The sequence below is a fragment of the Sturnira hondurensis genome, unplaced genomic scaffold (assembly GCF_014824575.4).
Source record: "Sturnira hondurensis isolate 20B ecotype Veracruz unplaced genomic scaffold, ASM1482457v3 Scaffold0009516, whole genome shotgun sequence".
NCBI lineage: Eukaryota > Metazoa > Chordata > Mammalia > Chiroptera > Phyllostomidae > Sturnira > Sturnira hondurensis.
Window position 1 is genome coordinate 1,022,991 of NW_028082147.1, and position 12,489 is coordinate 1,035,479.

The window sequence follows — 12,489 nt, forward strand, 5'->3', positions numbered from 1 at the left end:
CTCCGGTCCGCGCCCCGCCGGGCCCCACCGCTGGAAGAAGCGACGACTCAGGTCTGCGGGTCGCAGGTAGGTGCGGTGTGCACCCGCGGAGACGCGGAGACGCGGCCCGAGTCCCCCGCTTACGTTCGCAAAAGCCTGGGAGGGCGCCCTCTCCCCGCGAGAGGGAACTGGGAGCCCGCCGCCCTTCTCCGAGGCCTGAGGGGTCGAAGGCCGCCCACCGTCCCGCGCTTCCCGGGTGCCCTCGGCCCGGGCGCCGTGGAGGGGACTCGCGGGGGCTCCGAGAGCCCGCTGACGCCCAGCGCCGTCCCCGGAGCTGCCCGGAGGAGGAGGCCCGCGTTCCTGCTCCGCCAGCTTTTCTGCGGTCCGACCTCACTGTCTTCGCCTGTAAAATGGGCAGAGGGCGCCCTTCTCCCGAGACGCCGAAGGGCTAAACTCGGGCCGTGAGGGCGGGGGGCGCACAGCCGCGGGCGCGGCGGGTCCTCCAGGCGAGCGCTCGGGGACGAGTCGTCGCGGCGAGGGTGCGGGTGCGGGTCCTCGGGACGAGCCCAGAACCGAGGGAATCAAATGTGGGGGCGCGGGTCCTGCTCGGCCCCCACACCCCCTAAGAAGACGCGTCCGGTCCGGAGGTGGAGGAGGGCGGCGCTTGTCCTGAAGCAGGAGCGGGGCGCCGAGGACAGCGGACCGGCCTGAAGGGGGCGACTCCGCTTTTGCGCCCCGCCCGCCCCCAGAGGCAAGAATGTGGCGCTGAGCGCGGGGGTCGGCGGGCAGCCCAGTTTCCATGATGCTGGGGGCGGGCTCAGAGGAGGGGGGCGCGGGAGGACTGCCAGGTCCCGTGCCGGGCCCCCACCCCACTCCCGCAGCCCCGCGGGGCCCCTCGGGAGGAATTTCCGGCCTGGGATTGATTAGAGCGCGCCCCTCCCCCGGCCGCCGAGACCCCCCGGCACGCGGGGCGCGAGGGGCGGGGTGTGGGAGGTAATGAGACCCGGCTGTGCGCCCCAGGCTGAGGCCGAGAGATGGAGGACGTCGCCGGCCTGGGCCACGCCGCTTCCCAACTCATGGCAGAGCGGGTCCCGCAGCCTCATGGCACAGCTAGGCCTGGAACACCGGCTCTTGTCCTCCGGCTCGGTCGAGAGGAACTGGGGATGGCACTGGCCCTCCCAGGAACCCCCTCTCCCAGCCCCTGGGGACCAGGCATCCTCGGCCACCCCCGGAAGCAGAGCCTCCTCGGGTGGACCAATCTGGAGATTACCAGTGTTCCGAGGAGGCCACAGCGGGTGGGGCCGAGCCCCGTCTCCAGGGTTGCCTTCTGCCGTCTGGTCCCTCAGCTCTCCGCCTGGGCTGCTGTTTTCGCCCCACGGAGGCAGCAGTGCCTCCTCCCGCATCCCGACACCTCCTTTGTTTGAGACCCCCAAATCGACCCTGTATTTCACCCGCCCTACGCACACTTACTCACCACACCCTGCCCTCTGCCCTCACAGATTCCTTCCTCCTGCCCCCCCAGTCACTGCTCTTCCCGGGGACATCAACTCTGGAGGCAAAGCCTGGACTGCCTGGGTGTCCTCGTGTTCCCCACTTGTTTTTCCTGCCTGACCCTCCTGGCTTTACCCCCTCCCTGGCCTCTTTTCTGCCCCCCCCCGAGTTGGGGCTCCTCCAGCCTGGGCCCACAAGCCCAGCCGCACTACTAGCCAGACAACCTTCCAGGAAGTCTTCCTGGACCCAGTAAGTCTGGCCATTCCTGTCCCTCCTGTCCCTCCTGTCCCTCCTGTCCACCTTCTGTTAAGAGCCCCACTGCCCCCACCTCTGAGGCTAGGTACACCAGGGGCCACCCTAGGCTCCTTCCTCTCCCCCTTGCATTGAATTCATTAAGTCTCCAGACCCTGTCCTTTTGATCTGGAATTAGCCACCCTCTCCCTGCCTCAGGGAGCTGTCCTGCAGGCAGGCTGTGCAGAGGGACACTGAGCATCCCTACCCTGAATCTGAATCCGCCTCTCACTCCCTGCTCAAAACCCTCAGCGGCTCCCCATTGTGGTCCAAGTGGAACTTAAAATCCCTTTGCAACCCCCCCCGAGTTGGGGCTCCTCCAGCCTGGGCCCACAAGCCCAGCCGCACTACTAGCCAGACAACCTTCCAGGAAGTCTTCCTGGACCCAGTAAGCCTGGCCATTCCTGTCCCTCCTGTCCACCTTCTGTTAAGAGCCCCACTGCCCCCACCTCTGAGGCTAGGTACACCAGGGGCCACCCTAGGCTCCTTCCTCTCCCCCTTGCATTGAATTCATTAAGTCTCCAGACCCTGTCCTTTTGATCTGGAATTAGCCACCCTCTCCCTGCCTCAGGGAGCTGTCCTGCAGGCAGGCTGTGCAGAGGGACACTGAGCATCCCTACCCTGAATCTGAATCCGCCTCTCACTCCCTGCTCAAAACCCTCAGCGGCTCCCCATTGTGGTCCAAGTGGAACTTAAAATCCCTTCTCAATTCCACAAACTGGCCCCTGGCCCTCTCACGCTTGCCCTTCCCGGGCAGCTGGACTTGTTTCCACCCTCTGATCAATGCTCTGGTGTCCCCTGATTGTTCCTTTGGCTCCTGCTCATCCTTCAGACCCTCTCTGGCCCCCAGACCAGGCCAGCCCCTCCATCACACACCCTGGGGCACCCTCAGTGCTCAGGCACGCCGAGGTCAGTGTTTGAAAACCGAGTCCGCTTCCTATCTGTGCCACCCTGCCCTGAGCTCGAAGGGGCAGGAGTGGGTCTGTCTTGCTCAGCCCTGGAGTCCAGTGCCCAGCGGAGGGCCTGCCCACAGCTGGCCCTAGACTGGCCCAAGTCTCCCCTACCCCCCGGCCCCTTCCTAATCTCTATCCCTCAGCCCCACGCAGACAGCAAGAGAGAAGACGCGGCTGTCTGCATCTCAGTTTCCCCATCTGTTAAAAAAAAGTGATGGGGAGATAATTAACTCCCAGCGTTGTTTTGAAGATTAAATAAGAATACTCATATTCAGTCCTGGGCAGGTGGCTCAGTTTTTTTTAGTCAAGTCCTGTGCACCAAAATGTTGCAGGTTCGATCCTCGATCAGGGCACATTCCTAGGTTGTGGGTTTGATCCCCAGTCAGGTGCATACAGGGGGCAACCAGTGGGTGCTGTGTACTCCCCACCCCGCTACCCCCGGCCTCTCTCTAAAATCAGTCAGCACATCCTTGGGTGATGACTTTAAAAAGACACATGTCCAACATCCAGCCCAAAGTGGACAGGTGCCCACCAAACAGCGGTTCCCTCCTCTGACCGCCAGGCTCAGAGAGCAGTGTTCAGGGGCTGTGGAAACCTTCCCTGGGCCTATCTGGGGTGGGGGGGGGGAGGAGAGGAGTCCCCTTTCCCATGTGGAACCTTTAATTCCCTCGAGAGTTCTAGGGAGTGGGTGTCAAGCCCGGTTTCCAGATGAGGAAACTGGCCCGGAGAGGCAGACCAGCTGCCACTGACACACAGCCAGCCCCAGCAGTGCCCTCCCACTCCCAGAGGGATGCCCACCGGGCTTGCTTGTGTGGGCAGCAGTCACCTCACTGTTGGGACACCGATTTCCTCTTGAATCTGTGCTGGCCTCTGTGTGACCTGGACTCTCACTTCTGGAGGGGGGGCCTGGGTGCGTCGTGCCACAGGGACCAAGGTGGTCAGGGTTTCTCCCCATGCTTCTCTGTGAAAGCAGGGATCTGGGCACAGTGACCCTTATGTCCCTGCCTACCTGAGGCTCCATGTCCTCTGGGAGCCACCGTGGGGAGGGAGCATCTGTCATCTGCATGTCACTGCCTCACCTGGGGCACAGAACAAGTGGCACTGGCCTGGTTCTGAGAGGAATTCACCTTCTCTCACCTCTACTTTAGGAACAACCCGGCTGGCCCTGGGTTTCATGCCAGAACCTCAGGGGTTTCTAAAACCATCCTGTGTCAGGGCGGCCCTGGGAGCGCTCGGGACACGGCCCTGTGCCCAAACAGCCCCACCGAGGGACCACACGCTCAACTGAGAATTCAGATACTGTCTCGGGCCGGAGCGTGGCTGGGTCCCAGTTCTGATTATGCTGCTCAGTCATTCCCTAAGTGACCTGGGGCATGTCATGGCACTCCCTCACAGCTTCTGCCTCTGCAGTTTGTCCCGCACAGGCAGGAGTGGTGTGCTGATTCAGAAAGTGATTGGCAAGGAGAGTCCAGAACCCTAGTTCGAATGATCTCTTTTATGGGGTCAGAAACCAGTGCACAGAGAGGGGCAGTGACTTGACCAGGGTGGCCCAGCTAGTGGCATTTCCCACTGCGTGTCAGGGTCACAAGAGTCCCCCACAATCACAAGGTCCCATCAAAGGTTCAGGCCCTTGGAGGATTCTGAGATGTGAACGTTAAATCTGTCCCACCCAGCTCTGAGCTGGGCCACTGGGCTTCTCACCTGTTGTCCCACTGGGCCATGGCAAAGCCCTTCCGGAGGATGAGTCCCCGTCTTCGTTGCTCTCCCCAGCTGGGAAAAGAGAAGAAGGCAGAGCCTGGGTGACACTGGGAAAGTCAAGGAGATGAGACCCTTCTAGGGGACAGAGCAAAGTCAGCCTCCTGCTCGATCCCTAGGCTGAGGGACAACAGTGGGAATGTCCTGGTCTGGTCGAACTCTGTTGGCCGCCAGGCCCTTTATATCTGTTACCTAAGTGTGCACAGCCACCCTGAACATGAGGTGCCGTTATCATCTGTGTCACACATGTGGGACTGAGCTTCCTTCCTGTTTAGGCCTGTGGGGACTGTCTCCCCATCTACCTATCGGTCACCCTCTCCTGCAGAGAACAGCTCTCAGATCCCATGGTCTCGTTTCTTCTACCCCTACGCCGCCACCCTGGACTGGTCCCAGTCCTGTCTGTAACGTGGGATCGAATGCCAGCTTCCAGAGGTCTGAATAGAGTCCTTTGTAAACGTAAAGACAAAGTGAGGAGGCACAGAGAGGGCGACTGGCACGCCCAAAGTCACACAGCTTGATGACGGGTTAAGTCACCTCAGTTCACTCTTCCCCATCTAAGTGAGGCAGGACTCCAGTTCCAGGGAGTAACCCACTGCCTCCCAGTTGTGCCCAGAGTTTAGGGCCCAGGCCCCGACGCCAGGACAGCAGGAAGTATGCCTAAGACACAGCAATGGAAACCTAGAGCCCGTCGGCTCAGAGAAGTCTGGACTCCGAAGGCAGGCAGAGTCGCTGCCAGGGCCGGCCTGGCGCCACCTGGAGGCGAGGCTATGCACCTGCACCGCCGGGCTCCTTTTCCCCTGCGCGGGGGGCCGCATTGCCCACCCGGGGCCCACTCCGCCCGCCTCTCCCTTCGGGCCGGGAGCACCGCCGCGTTTGCAGTGGGGACTCAATCCCGCGTCTCCACCGACTCCCCACGGGAGGATCCTGGGCCTTACATGTCCCCCTCGGGCCCCGTCCAGAACCCAGGGTTACCGGCCTTCAGGCCTTTTGGATGCGCTCCACTGGCGCAGTGCAGGTCGCCTATGACAGAGGGATTCCGCAGGAGGAGGTCAGGGTGCGGGAGAAAGGGCACGAAAACGTGCGGTGGACCGTAAGGGACGAAGCAGTGGGAGTGGAAGGCGGAGTCAGACCAGCGTGGGAGCCCCTGCTAAGCGCTGCAGGAGCGGGCCCTGTGTAATCCTCCAGGCGGCCCAGAGAGGGCAGCACCGCCCCCATCCGGCCATGCCCGCCGGAAACGTTTGTACAGACACCTGGTAATAGCCAGAGCTGGGCTGGACCCCAGGCTCGCCCGGCCCAGTCGCGTGCTTGGGGATTCGGCCCTGGCCTGCAGAACTTGGCGTTTGTAGTAGACAGGCGTTTGTAGTAGACAGCCGTGTGTCCTTCGATGATTGTGATGCCTGTCTCACCAGGTGAAGGGGTCGGGAGGCCTAGGGAGCTCCCTCACAAGTGCCCTCTCCTCCTTCCTTCGCTTCAAATGCTGAGCGATGCAGAGAGCAGCTGGACCCAGAGGCATGGGCTTTAGCTCAGCTTTGTGGCGCATTTACAAACGAGGAGGCCGAGGCCAAGGGCACCACTCACCTAGCCCTTACCCTAAGCCAGGCTGGTATGATTGACATTGACCCCATTTCCTGCAGGTTCAGGGGTGAAGTGACTCCAGACCAGTTCTCTCTGCCTCCAGGCCTTCTCAACAGAGTAGGGAGACAGGGGTGTGAATTTTACAGTTGAGGAAACTATGGCGCAGAGATTTTAGGTAACTCGTCCAAGGTCTCACAGCAAGAAAGTGGTGAGAGTCACACCCTTCCTGGAATCTCTCATTTCCTCACTTGTAAAATTCTGGCGATACACTGACCTTAGGAGGCCACTGTGAGCCCCAGGTTACTTGCCACGGGCAAAGCCTCTCCACTGTGCCTCCGGCCTGGCCAGGACACACAGCATTAGATCATTTACTTGGTCTCCTACTGACATTTCCCAGGAACCTTACGTCCCTCATCATATTCCAGGAGCCAAAAGATGAGAAAATGCCTCAGATAGTTGCTGGTCCTGGCAGAGTTTCTTCACTGGACACCAGCACCTCCAATCATTTGGCCAATGTACCCCTGGGAGTCCTTGCCATGCGTTAGTGACGTCACTGGGTGCAGCACAGGTTTCTGGTTTGGAAGAACCACCCCTGATACTCCAAGAGGCTTTTGGAGTCTCCTGCGGAGAGACGCTTCGGGGAAACCATTGAGGTGACTCAGACCATAGAAAGCGTCTACAGCCAACTTCCCAGCAGCAAAATGAAAACCACTGCCAGGCCCTAGTGCCTGCAGTGTGTGGTCAAGACGTTTTTGGTTTTCAGGTAACTTGAGTCTCCCCAGTAAAGATGATTCTCTAAATGGTATTCAGCATGTAAACCTTTGTAAGCTTTTTCATAGAAATAGCTCCACCTGGTGTGGCTCAGTGGATTGACTGCCAGGCTTCAAACTGAAATGTCACCAGTTCAATTCCCTGTCAAAGCTCACGCCTGGATTGCTGGCCCGGGTCTCCAGTTCGGGGTGTGCGAGAGGCAACCAATTGATGTTTCTCTCCCTTTCTCCCTCCTTTGCTTCTCTCTTAAAATAAATAAAATCTTTAAGAAACCCTTAGGAATGGGGTTGAGAATTGCATACCAGAGCATCGTGTGCAGAAGGCCCCTGAGGGTGCTTATGAGATGGGGTCTGTGAGTGTCCACCTGTCAGACTCGGTGGCTCCCCCTGTTGGCAGTATGAAGACCTTTGTACTGGGTGCTTTTCTCTTTGTTTCAGTTGCCCCCTCAGGTGAATGCCCCAGAGAGTACTAGCTGCTTTCTCTTAGGTTTCTCTGTCATTCTGGGTGATTTATGGCCATCAGTTCAGAATTAGTGGGGCTGCTGGACGTGGGGAGGTAGGGGCTCATAATAGATACCAGATGTAAATAATATCGAGTGGTTGTTCCAATTCGCATTTCTTTAGGAATACCCTGAGGTTCTTACAGACTCTCAGAAACACCAGGGGTTCCTGGGAAGTATGACTTGAGGATAAGTATTCTATCTTGTGAAAGAAGGAATTTGATTCCAGTGGTATCTGATTGAGCCTTCACTTGCCTTTCAGTAAAACTCATTTGTAGTGAGTATAATACACCTCCAGTACAATATACTCACAACTCTTTTTGTTGTGAGTATAAAACCAGAATGTCCAGCTCAGTCCACTTTCATGAAGCAACCCCCGATCCAGTCCTCCTCCCTGGTCCGGAAACAGAACGAGGCCTGACTCCAGAAGGCCCCGCAGGGTCCTCTCCAATGGCTGCCTCCTCCCTCCATCCAAAAGAGCAAGCTATTCTGATCTCTAATACTATAATTTAGTGTTTTGGTTTTTTAAACAGTGAAATTTAAGTTCTTGCCCCTTTGTGTCTGGCTTCTTTATGTTTGGGAGATTCACCCATGTGGCTTCGTGTCTGTAGTTCGCTCCTTTTCACCTACACAGTCCTCTGTTGTAGAAATGTACCGCAACTTGTCCCCGCAACCTTTGAAAAGACTTTTGGGTTGTTTCTAATTTTGGGCTATTACAAATAAGGCTGCTAAAGACATTCTTGAGCGTGCCATTGGGGTTTGGTGCCCAGCGTGGCTTACACACTTCCGGTACAAGTCCTGGGTTTGTCTTTGACTCGCCTGGCCTGTTGAAATGAAGTACCTGCGTTTCAAGTCCTGGGATTTTTGCCTTGTATAGCTGCACTGAGCATGCGTTAAGTTTATGTGGCTTTTGGCACTAAAAATAAAACTCTGTAACTAGCTGAAGCTTCTTGAAGAGAAGTCCCATGTCTGGCTCATCGGGTTTATCTTGGAATCCTCCAGGCCGACACCAGATATCACAGTTGTGTAGCTGACATTTGTCAACATGTGACTGACTGCTTCCTCACAGTTTCCTGCTTCTACTCTGGGGGAGTGGGGCAGCTGGGGGAGTCAGACTGTCCTTTCTGTATTGAATTGCCTTTGCTCCTTGCGGAAGGTCAATCAACAGTGTTTGTGTGGGTCTATTTCTGGGCTCTCTATTCTGTTCCATTGATCTGTCTTCTCTATTTTTTAGCCAATACCACACTGACTTCATTCCTGAAGCTCACAGTGAGCCTTGAAGTTGAATAGCATCAGTCCTCTGACTTCATTCTTCAGTGTTGTGTTGGCTCTCTGGGTTTGTTTGTTTGTTTGGGTTTTTTCTTTCATCTTTTCATATAAACTTTAAAATCAGCTTAATAGCCACAGAATAACTTGATGGCATTTTGGTTGGGATTGCATTGAATCTATGGCTCAAGTTGGAAAGAAGTGACAGTTTAACAATATTGAGTCTTTGTATCCATAAATATGGAATCTCTTTCCATTTATGTAGACCTTTGATTTGTTTCACCAGAGAGCTGGTATGTATTTTGTTAGGCTTATACCTTAAGCAATGCAAATGGTATTGTTTTTAACTTCAAATTTTAATTGTTCATTGCTGTACATAGAGAACAGTTGACTTATATATTAATCTAGTATTCTGAAAACTTGCCGTAATTGCTTTAGTTTGGGGAATTTTTCTCTTGATTCTTTGGGACGTTCTATAGAGTAGATTATGTAATTTACAAATAGTTTTTCTTCCTTCCTTTCTGTTTACCTTTTATTTCCTTTTCTTGTCTTATTGCATTAGCTGGAAAGTCCAATACAGTGTTGAATACGAGTAGTGAGAGGGGATGTCCTTGCCTTGTTGCTGCTCTTAGGGGAAAACCATCTATTTTCTCACAATTGTGTATGATGTTATCTGTAGGTCTTTTGTAGATTTCTTTACCAAGTTGAGGGAAACTGTTCCTAGCTTGCTGAGTTTTTACTATGAATGAGTGCTGGGCTTTCAAAAATGCTTTTGCTACATCTAGTGATATATGCTCATGTCATTTTTCTTCTTTGTCCTGTTCATGTAATGGATTACATTAACTGGTTTTTTTAATGAACTGTCTTGTGTACCTGGAATAAACTGCAATTGGTCTTCGTGTATACTTTTTTATTTTTTAATTATATTTTATTAATTATGCTGTTACAGTTGTCCCAATCCTCCTCCCTTTGCCCCTCTCCATCTCCCCCCCCACACACTGTTCACGTCCATGGGTCATGCATATAAATGCTCTGGCTGCGCAATCTCCTATATTGTTCCTTACATCCCCATGTCTATTCTGTAACTACCTATTTGTACTTAATCTCTTCACCTCTTCTCCCATTCCCCCAAGGCCCCCTGCCATCTGGCGACCATCAAAACCCTATTCATATCTATATAACTGTCTCTGTTCTAGTTTGCCAAGTTTGTTTTTTAGATTCAGTTGTTAATAGATAGGTATTTATTTCCATTTTATTGTTCATAGTTTTGATCTTCTTTTTCTTAAATAGGTCCCTTTAACATTTCAAATAATGGTTTGGAGATGAACTCTTTTAGTTTTTTTCTTGCGTGAGAAGCTCTTCATCTGCCCTTTGATTCTAAATGATAGCTTTGCTGGGAGAGCAATCTTGGCTGTAGGTCTCTGCTTTTCATGACTTTGAATATTTCCTGCCAATCCCTTCTTGCCTGCAGTTTCTTTTGAGAAATCAGCTGACAGTCTGTGGGAACGCCCCCGAAGGTAACTAACTTCTTTCCTCTTGCTGCTTTTAAGATTCTCTATCTTTGACCTTTGCAATTTTAATTCTGATGTGGCTTGGAGTGGGCCTCTTTGCGTCTGTCTGTCTTGTTTGGCATTCTCTGTGTTTCCTGGACTTGCATGTCTGCTTCCTTCACCAAATTAGGGGATTTTTCTTTCATTATTTTTTCAAATAGCCTTCAAATTTCTTGCTTTTTCTCTTCTTCTGGTTCCCCTGTGAAGTGAACGATGGAATGCTTGAGGTTGTTCCAGAGGCTGCTTACACCGTCCTTGTTTTTTTTTGCATTCTTTTTTCTCTTTGTTCTGATTAGTTGTTTTTTGCTTCCTTTATCATTGATTTGATTCTTGGCTTCATCCACTCTGTTGTTTCCCTGTAAATTGTTCATTTCAATTAGTGTATCCTTCATTTCTGATCAAATCCTTTTTATACTCTCAAGGTCTTCACTAAGTTCCTCGAGCATCATTATAACCAATATTTTGAACTCTGCACGATAGATTGCTTATCTACACTTTGTTTAGTTCTTTTTCTGGAGTTTTGACCTGTTTGCATTTGGGCAATGTTTCCTTGTATCCTTGTTTTGGCAGCTTCCCTGTGTAACTAACTTCTCCCTGTAACTAACTCCCTGTGTTTGTTTCTCTGTATTAGGTAGAGCTGCCAGGACTCCCTATCTTGGTGGCGTGGCCTATAGTAAGTGTCCTGTAGGGTCCAGTGGCACAGCCTCCCCTACCACCCAAGCGGAAGCCTCAAGGTGCACCCATTGTGTGGGCTGAGAACACCCTCCTCTTGTAGTTGAGCCTTGATTGCTTGGCAGACCAACAGACTTACCCAGGCCAGGCAGCTCTGAGGATAGGCCGTGACCACTGACCACCCATGTCCAGCCTCTGTGGAGGATCAGCTGTGCAGGAGCGGGGTGGTGGTGCTCCGACGTGGTCTGTAGCTGTCCCCTGGGTGTGCAGGCTCTGGGGTTTCCAGGTGGTGCCGGCCCAGGTCAGCCCCCACCTGTGTTCTAGCCACCCTGCCTGACCTATTGTATGATTCCTCTCACACATCACTGGATTCGACTGGCTGATATTTTAAATCTATGTTCATGAATATTGGTCTATACTTTTCTCATAATGTCTTTGTCTTGTTTTGATGGTGGGGTAATGCTGGTCTACTAAACTGAGTTAGGATTAATATACCAGTCAATTGCTTTCCTGTGCACAGCAATGAACAATTAGAATTCAAAATTGAAAACAATACCACTTACACTAACACCCTTCAAAAATGCATTATTTAGGTATCCATCTAACAAAATATGTACAAGACCGCTGGGGAAAGAAATCAAAGATCTCATATTACTCTGCTTCTACTTTCTGGAAGATATTGAATATTGATGTAATTTTTTCCTTTGGTGCTTCTAGAGTTACTGATTCTGTTAGTTCTGGTAGAGCATTTTTCAAAGAATTGTTCCATTTCATCTAACTACTGAATTTGTGAGGGTAAGTTGCTCATGACATTTTTATCCTTTTAATGTCCACAGGATTAGTAGTGATATGGCCCCTTTCATTTAAAAAAATTTTTTTTTACGATTTATTTATCTTTAGAGGGGAAGGAGACAAGGAGAGAAATATCAATGTATGGTTGCCTCTCGTGAGTCCCCCGCTGGGAACTGGCCTGCAACCCAGGCATGTGCCCTGACTGGGAATCGAACCCTGATCCTCTGGTTTGTAGGCCAGCGCTCAATCCACTGAGCTACACCAGCCAGGGCTCATTACCTTTTTTATTGGTTAGCCTAGCCGTAAGTTTATAAAGTTTCTGAAAGAATCAGCTTTGGTTTTGTTGATTTCCCTTGCAGAATTCCTGTTTTCAGTTTCATTGATTTCTGCTCTAATGGTTCTTTTCTTTGCTTCCATTGGATTTAACTTGCTTTTTTTTTCCTGGATTCCTAAGGCAGAAGCTTAGTAAGATGACTGATTTTAGGTTTTTCTTTCTTTTTCCAATAGGAGCATTTAATGCTAGAAACTTCCAAGACTGTGCTTTTGCGACATCTCACAAATTTTGGTAAGCTGTTCATTTGCTCAAAATATTTCTCAGGACTTCGACACACACGTTATTTAGGTATGTGTCTAATACCCAACCATCTTGGAACTTTCTAGCTCTATCTGTTGTTCTAGTTTAATTCTACTGTGGTCTAAGAAATTTAAATTTCTTACTGTGTTTTACGGACCAGAATGTGGTCTATTTTGAATGTTCCATGTGAACTTGAGGATGTATCTTCTGCTGTTATTCTGTGTCATTTAGATGAAGCTCGTTGATGGTACTGTTCGGTTCCACTGTCCCTACGGATTTTCTGCCTGATGCATCTGTCAGTCACTGATACCGACTGTACAC

The 12,489-nt window shown here is 52.0% G+C and overlaps 1 long non-coding RNA gene across 1 annotated transcript in view; it reads left to right on the top strand.

Annotated features, from left to right (window-relative positions):
- The window catches only part of LOC118994566 (uncharacterized), a 24,993-nt gene continuing 12,504 nt past the window's right edge, over positions 1-12,489 (top strand). The window contains exons 1-2 of the long non-coding RNA XR_005068085.1: positions 1-66; positions 12,102-12,159. This is a non-coding gene — a long non-coding RNA (uncharacterized LOC118994566). The remainder of the gene's footprint in view (positions 67-12,101; positions 12,160-12,489) is intronic.